The sequence below is a fragment of the Myotis davidii genome, unplaced genomic scaffold, assembly GCF_000327345.1.
Source record: "Myotis davidii unplaced genomic scaffold, ASM32734v1 scaffold8, whole genome shotgun sequence".
NCBI classification, from domain to species: Eukaryota; Metazoa; Chordata; class Mammalia; order Chiroptera; family Vespertilionidae; genus Myotis; species Myotis davidii.
In genome coordinates this window covers 1,471,675-1,479,588 of record NW_006299520.1, presented here as the reverse complement: position 1 = coordinate 1,479,588, position 7,914 = coordinate 1,471,675, and the positions used below count along the sequence as shown (strand labels likewise).

Here is a 7,914-nt window from a genome sequence, read left to right as displayed (position 1 = left end):
TCCGATAAAAGCGAGCGCCGCGGCCCCTCCGGATGCAGAGCCCGCCGGGCTTCGCTGCGCCCGGAAGGATGTCTTTGAAGAGCAGCTTTCGCGTGAAGCACGGGGGAGGGGAGGGGGCGTGGGGGTGTGGGTGGGGAGTTGCAGGCAAAGGCAGCAAAGCAGGGAGGTGAAGGGAGAGGCTCAGAGTGGATGGGATGCCCTCTGCGAGGTCCTGGCCATCAGCGCTTTTCTTTCTGGACCCAGACTAAGTTGGGCGGGAAGGGGGGGGTGGTGGTGATGGAAATTCATTGCTTACGTTCATATGTAAAACACATGATCTCGATACCCCAAATTGTACCCCATCCTCTTCCACAGGTTCCCTGCATTTGCTGTATCCTTGCAATAAAGATACAATTTGTGCAAAAAGAGATCAGTGGAGTGGGCAGGGATGAGGGGTACAGAAGAGCTGGTAGCGTTTCGCAGGCCAGTATGGCCATCAAGGCTGAGGTTACACAAATCTAACCTGGTCTTCTCGCCTTGGTGTCAGCTGTCCCAGTTCAGATGGAATAGCCTGCTTTGAATAGTTTTTGGTTAAGCCCTTGGTGCCATTTCTACTCACCTGTTTTGACTTGCAATGCTTCTAAAATCTGCATCTTGTTTCCGCTCAGAATTGTGACTGGACCTGTAGCAACCGTGGCTGATACAGGAGCAAGACAAAGATTGAGTCCTGGTTTGGGACTCAGCTGAGATGGAAGACAGAAGGACCCAGGGCACTTAAACTCAAGGAGAACCCCTCACCTGCAAAGCTCTACATGTTGCTGATCTTTGGATCCAGAGTTTATGTATGAAATAAAGGCCGCATTGCATTGCAATTCCCAAAAATGTGTTACGAAAGGTAGTACTTTCTGTTTTGAGGTAAGTCTATTACTATGAAGATGACCTGACATGGAGATTAACTTGGGCAATTTATCCTAAAGTTATAAACTTCCACCTGTTGATTTAACCAAACCCAGTAAATACTCCCTGGCATCCACCCTGGGCAAAAAGCAAGGACTGCACATTTAACTTTTGGTCACCCATTTAATTGGGGCATCTGGTTTACGAATAAATTGTCCTGGTGACTGCTTACCACATTGTCCAAGCATTTCCCAACCCAGGCTCCAACGACCTTCCGGCCTTGGTTCGACTGCCCATGGACAACGGTGCTTCCTGGCCTTGGCACACGTTGTTCTCTCTTTCTGAAAAGCCCTCCTCCTCTTCCATGCTCTTCACCAACCCACATCTAACACTCCCTGTAAGGCTCAGTGTACATCTCTCTGGGATCCGGAGTGGAATATGAGATGCCCGCAGAAGTGAAAATGAGAAAGTATGGAGGACGAGATGTCTGCTTGACAATTTCTCCTGGGGCTGACCGCGACGAAGAAGCTCTCAGACCTTCTCTGCTGTCTGATGTCTGTGCCGCGGAGAGGGGTGGGTGTGTGTGCCCAGCTTCACGTTGGTAATCACATGAACCTGTGGGTTGGCCATGTTTTGTCTAGTCTGAGGAGAGGTGAAAAGGGCACGGCACTGTGCCCTTTCTGCCCTCTTAGGAACTCCTGTGAGAGGTCTGGGCTCCCTGGGGAAAATCTAGCCAGAGTTTTGTCTCAGGCTCTGCCCCCATCCCTGCATCAACACTTTGGTGACATGAAAGGTTAAAAAGGCAGCAGGGAAGCCCTCGGCAGCCTAGCTGTCCCCCACTTTCCCAGCCTCATGTCTGGATCCCTCTGTAACCTCACCAGGCTGCTGAAAGTTCTGCAAATATGCCAGGGCTTTCCATGCTCCTGTCTTTGCTCCTGTTCTTCCCTTTGTCCCAGAGGCCTTCTGACCTCTTCTCCTGGGCAATTTTCACTCATCTCCCAGGACTCCTTTCTTATATTATCTTCTCCCCAACCACCTGGGCAGATTAAAAAAGAAAAAAAAGAAATATATATATAAAATTGATTTCAGAGAAGAAGGGAGAGGGAGAGACAGATACATCAATGATGAGAGAGAATCACTAATCAGCTGCCTCCTGCATGCCCCCCACTGATCAAGCCCTCAACCTGGGCATGTGCCCTGACTGAGAATCCAACTGTGACCTCCTGATTCATAGGTCGATGCTCAACCACTGAGCCACACCAGCCGGGATACCCGGGCAGCTTTTTGTGCTCTAATCTCTCTGCTCATACTCTGGTCAGTTTGGTCTCCCTGCTTCCACCTGCTTCCCTTCTAATCTGTTCTTCACACGGCAGCCAGTGTGATCCTTCTACAAATGTCAGATCAGGCCATTCCCCTGCCACCTTTCCAAGTCCAAAGCCAGGGTCTGGGTCTTCATGGCCTGCATGGGCCTACATGACATGGTCCTTGGCTGCGGATCAGTTTCCATCCCAGAGCTTGCTGCTTCCTTGCATCATTCAGGCCTCTGCTCATCTCAGAAAAGCTTTCCTTGAATACCCTAAGAGTTTTATTTGTCTTTGTAGCAACTAGTGCTGTCCATCATTATGCTCATTTATATTTATTGTTTGTCTCTCCTACAAGAATATAAGCTCCATGAGCACAGAAACCTATGCCTGAATGCAGAACTCGTGTTGAGCTCCTATCACATATTGCTATGGGGCAGTGGACATCTGTCCTACCTATGGATCCCCATCATCATTTGAATAGCTTTCCTTTATTTAGAACTCAGATCCCCAGCAATTGGGCTAAACAATGTGACTGAGGCTCTGCCAGTCCGGCTCCCTCATGTGAAACATAAATGCAGGTGTGAGCAGCCAGGGGGAACGGGCTCGGTGTGGCACTTCCAGTTTCCTAAAATGGGTAACGGCAGAGTTGGCCGGCGTTGGCAGCAGCGCCGGCAGTGTCTCTGTGGTTGCAAGACTGGGTTGCCGATGCAGAAGCAGCATTGGTAGGGAGCTGCAACGGAGACCGTTTCCCCATTGGACTCGTTCCGCAGTGGTTTGTTTGTTTTGCATTGTTCTTGGAGGCTTAGCTTTAGTCATGATTCTCTACACCCTCTGACAATTCTAAGAGCTACCCAGTATCTTCAACACACTCCTTTTCTACTACATCGGCAGGAGTCAGCTTTTCTTTCCCACAACTAAGGATCCTGACTTTATACAGCGGACTATGTCTTCCCCTCCAGGAGGCTACAATCTCCATTAGGTGATTTACTATTATTGAGTGCTTACTATGGGGTGGAAAATGTCCTCACAGAGCTCACCGTCTAATGGCAAGACAGATACTTACAGTCCAGGGTGATAGATGCAAAGATGTGATCATGGAAAAGCACACATATTGGAGCCAGGATCTGGGTCTTCATGTTTGTATTCGAGGGTCTACACTTCCCATCATATTGAAATAATTTTCTATAAATCTGGATGGAGATAAACAGAACAGAAAACTTCTGGTACTCTACTCCCTTAACAATGTTCTCTTTTCATCTGTCCTATTTCCCATTTGTCTGTGCTTTGACTTAAGGTCAACTGAGGGTAGATCCAAGGTTGGAACCATGATTCCTTCATTCGTTTAACCAGTCAGTATCCAAAAATGTATTAAACACATGACCTGTACCAGGTATTATGCTAGGTGCTGGGAATAAGAGCTATTTGCCTCATAAAATGGCAGACCCCCCAGTGAGTGTTTTAAAAATAAGTTGGTTTCTGGAGAAGAATGGCAGAAGCTGCTCCTGATGGGACTGTATAAAAGATCCTGAGATTCCGTCGTTTCCCACTTACTTATACCCCATAGTAAACTTTGATTCATTTAAAAAGAAAGAGGTGCTAGAGGAGGGCCCATCTGGCTTGATGTCCACAGCTGTGTATAAATCAGTCTGTTGATAACTCAATAGATGCATGAGGAACAAAACATAACCTGGCTGACTTTGAGCCTGTGAGGTAGCCGCAAATAGGGCAAGGCAGTGAAAAGATTTAACATATGAGCATAAGTTGGCCTGTGGTCATTTTCGTTTCTGCCCATTTCCTGTCAAGTTTCATTTTAGCTGATTGACAATGTGTCATAAACTTTAAGTCTTTACACTGAAAGCTGACTTATTGTCTCCCCCGCAACCCCTCTTTCAATCTCTGCTTCCTTTGCCTGCATGCTAGGTCCCATTTTTTTTTGCATCTTCTTCCTTCTCCTTTTAGTTTTTACTTCCTGTTTCTTCCCTCAGAGTGTGAAGCTATTCAATTAATCAAAAAATTTATGGATATCTATTTTGTGTTCAACACTATATAGGATTCTTAGCTTAAGACAAAAGCTCAAGTAAACTTTAAATTGGGAGACGTTCCAACCCTTACTCCCATATAAGCATCTGAATCAGTGTAACTTGAAAAATGCATAAACATCCAACAATTTGAATTTCTAGTGTTGATGGAAGAAATCGTTTTGTTGTTAATCCTCACCCAGGGGTATTTTTTTCCATTGATTTTTAAATAAAGTGGAAGGGAGGAGGAGAGACAGAGAGAGAGAGACACATAGATTGGTTGCCTTCCCCACGCACCCCAAATGGGGCCTAGATCGATCTTGCAACAGAGGTACATGCCCTTGACTGGAATTGAACCTGAGACTCTTTCGTCCGAGGGCTGACACTCTAAACATTGAGCAAAGCAGGCTAGGGCTGGAAGAAATAATTTTTTATGTGTACTGTAAAACTTGAAATACTCAGGAGCTGAGGGATTATGTTTATTGCTACTTCCAACTCTGACCTGTGAGTCCCATTAGTCCCAGTAGTTTTGTTTTAACATGGACTTTTCAACTGTGTTTCCTGTTGAACTACCAACAACTTCTGTTGTAGGCTCACAAGTTTAACTGTTGTATCATAACAGTATTATATGTCAGCAGAGTGGTTATGACCTTTATTGATATAAAAACCAAATATTTAGTAAAAAAAAAAAAAAAAGCAAATCTATAAAATAAAAGCCTACGCGACCATTATGGCGGAATGACCAGAACGACTGGTTGCTATGATGTGCACTGACCACCAGGAGGTAGCGGGAGCCTCTCCTGCCTTTGCAGCAGCCCTAAGGAGCAGCAAGCGAGTGGTAAGGAGCAGCAAGCAGGCGGGTGGTAAGGAGCGAGGGCTCCGGGACTGCAAGAGGGCGCAGGCTGGGCTGAGAGAACTCCCCCTCCCCCCACATGAATTTCATGCACCGGGCCTTTAGTGTAAAAATAAAACAAGTAATAGTAAAGGACAAACAAACAAAAATGAATAGAGAACAATGAGCTCCTACACAATTTTTTCTCTTGAGACAAGGAGGCCAGAGAAGAAAGGGTCCTGAGTAGACTAAAGTCTTTAAGGAATAACTTCTCAAAAAGGGAGTGGGGAGCTGTGTCTGAATCCCAAGGATCTGGTTGGGAGAGAGGTGGTGATGGTGCTTTCAGTATGAGTCCAAGGCAGGATTATGTTGTGCTAGGAAAACAGTAAGAAGATGAATATGGAGTCAGAGGCTGGGGGTGGGCACAGGGAAGCCCCATGGGCCTTTCCATTGTTAAGCCCCAGGATATTTATCAGCTCCTACTTTGACTCTTTTTTTCGTTTTTGTAGGCGGCTACATGGATTCAGCATACCGTCCTTTCCTGTTTAAAGTCACCACCACCGATCCCATCCTTTGGTGTTATTTCTTCAAGCCTTCACATATATGTTACAAGTCCTCAGACCATTCTTCCTAGCTGCCTCGGAACATAAGTACTTTCTATAGAAAGAGTTACATGGCTAATCATGCCAGAGAAATTTAAAAAAGATAAAACAGCTATTGTGAGGAAGTTAAAAATAATCTGAAATAAAGTTCTTAGAGTCTCGTTCCCTACTCAGTATTTCTTATCTTCCGTCTAGGAGATAAAGGAGTAGAACTTACCATTTATTCACTCAACAAAATTTTGAACAATTGAGTCATTGAAAATATACACGTAAGAAACAATTAGAAATAAATGTTGTGCAGGGAAAACACAGCAATGTGATAGAGGACAGCATAACTAATCAAGGAAGTCCTCTCTAAGAAGGTAACAGTTAAAGTGAGGCTTTAAGAGGAGACATGTAAAAACCAGGGGGAAGTACATTTCAACCACTTGATGGGAACTGAAAGACAGCCAGTGTGGCTGAGGCTTGGTGAGTAAGGGCAGAGAAGTACAAAATGAAGTTTGGGGCTTCTAAGGTGAGGAGTTTGGATTTTAATTTGAATATGATTGAAAGCCATTCAAGAGTTAGTGAGTGACATCTTGTGATTTATATGTTTTTAAAAGATTATATCAGCGGCTATAGTGAGGAACAAGAAGAGAAACAGGGAGTCCAGTTAGGAGGCTGTTGTATAGTGGCTTGAACTTGGGTAGAAGTAGCGAGAATGGAAGAAGTGCATGGATTTGAGATTTGGATTGAATGTGGAATTATTGGATGTGATGGTTGAAGGAAAGTGATATGAAGGCTGAATCCTAGGTTTGTGGCTTGAGTAACTGGATGGATGAGTTGCAACTCCACATCCCACATTGCGGAATACACACACACTTCCCAAACTCTGTTCCACTGTCCTTCTGTCATTTCTGAGACCTTCTAGCAGCCTCTACCAAGAATGCATACAGAGATAGCCAAAGCAGAACAACAAGTTTCAATAATCATCTGTTGGTATCTACATGGAATAAGGAGGTAACTGAGCAGTACTAGGTGTTACCTAAGGCTATCGTCACCCAGGAGTAGTGCACTTTGTGTATTACCTGAGCTGAGGGGAGAGAGGAAATAAGAAATATAGTTAGATAGGTGAAACAATTTTTGTAGGGTGATCCTAGTGTTGGGAAAATAAAACAGAAAGACTCCAACAAAAGATCCTTCTGTGCTAATATAGAAGAAAAAGAACATCATTTTAATTGGGTAAGCATTATCAGTGATAACATTCATGCAAGGTAACACAAAAGTGACTACACAGTCTGGAGAGATTTTCACACAAATTTATACAAAAGGGTAGAAGAGATCAATGAAAACTTATCTCCATAAGAGATAGGAGGATGTACTTTGTGTCTGTCTCATTATACCCATGAGAGATGTCTGAGCTAAATAGAGTTAAGTGTTTACAGAAGGACTATGACTTTGTAAGATCAAAAGGTCAGACTTCCCTGGCCAGTGTGGTTCCCCCATTCAATTCTAATTAGGACACATTCCCAGGTTGCGGGCCCTTGTGTACAGGAAGCAACCAAACGATGTTTCTCTCCTTTTCCATTCCTCTCTCTCTAAAATCACAATAAAAAATATATATTAAAAACAAAGGGTGCCCTAGCAGGTTTGGCTCAGTGGATAGAGCCTCGGCCTGCGGACTGAAGGGTCCCAGATTCGATTCCGGTCAAGGGCACATGCCTGGGTTGCAGGCTCGGTCCCCAGTGGGGGACGTGCAGGAGACAGCTGATGAATGATTCTCTCTCATCACTGATGTTTCTATCTCTCTCTTCCTCTCCCAAATCAATAAAGAAATATTTAAACAAAACCAAAGGTCATTTATATCATGCCTAGTATGTCCTCAGATGACACCATAAAGAGGAGAAGGTAGAGGGGCAATAATCTCCTTCCTTAAAATTTTTTTTCATTAATTTACCTTTACAATTTGCCACATATTTTTTCCCAAAGAGCTTCCACGTAGCCCCGCATAAATAATATATGAGAATTTCATTGTGTAATAAGAATAAAAGAAAGGACCATACATTACAAAGCATTTGTGATTTCTTCCGCCTCCTCCCCTTCCTTCTTCCCTCAGTCCTAACTCCTGTGTCCCCTTACATAGAGGGGCTAAGTGTGCCAACTCCATTCATCATTCATCAATGAAAATGATGCAGAATTAGAGACTGAGGAGAGGCAGGTGAGCTGAAGAAGTAAGAATGAATGTCAAGATGATGCAAAGGGCTGTCATTTATTAGCTGGAAGGAATAGGAATAGAAAAGCAA

At 44.4% G+C, this 7,914-nt stretch overlaps 1 long non-coding RNA gene across 1 annotated transcript; it reads left to right on the top strand.

Moving 5' to 3' along the window:
• Positions 1-7: 7 nt before the first annotated feature.
• On the top strand, positions 8-5,825 carry LOC107184903. Its single transcript, XR_001515802.1, has 3 exons — positions 8-92; positions 648-894; positions 5,540-5,825. It is a non-coding gene; the product is annotated as an uncharacterized LOC107184903 (long non-coding RNA).
• The last annotated feature ends 2,089 nt before the right edge of the window (positions 5,826-7,914 follow it).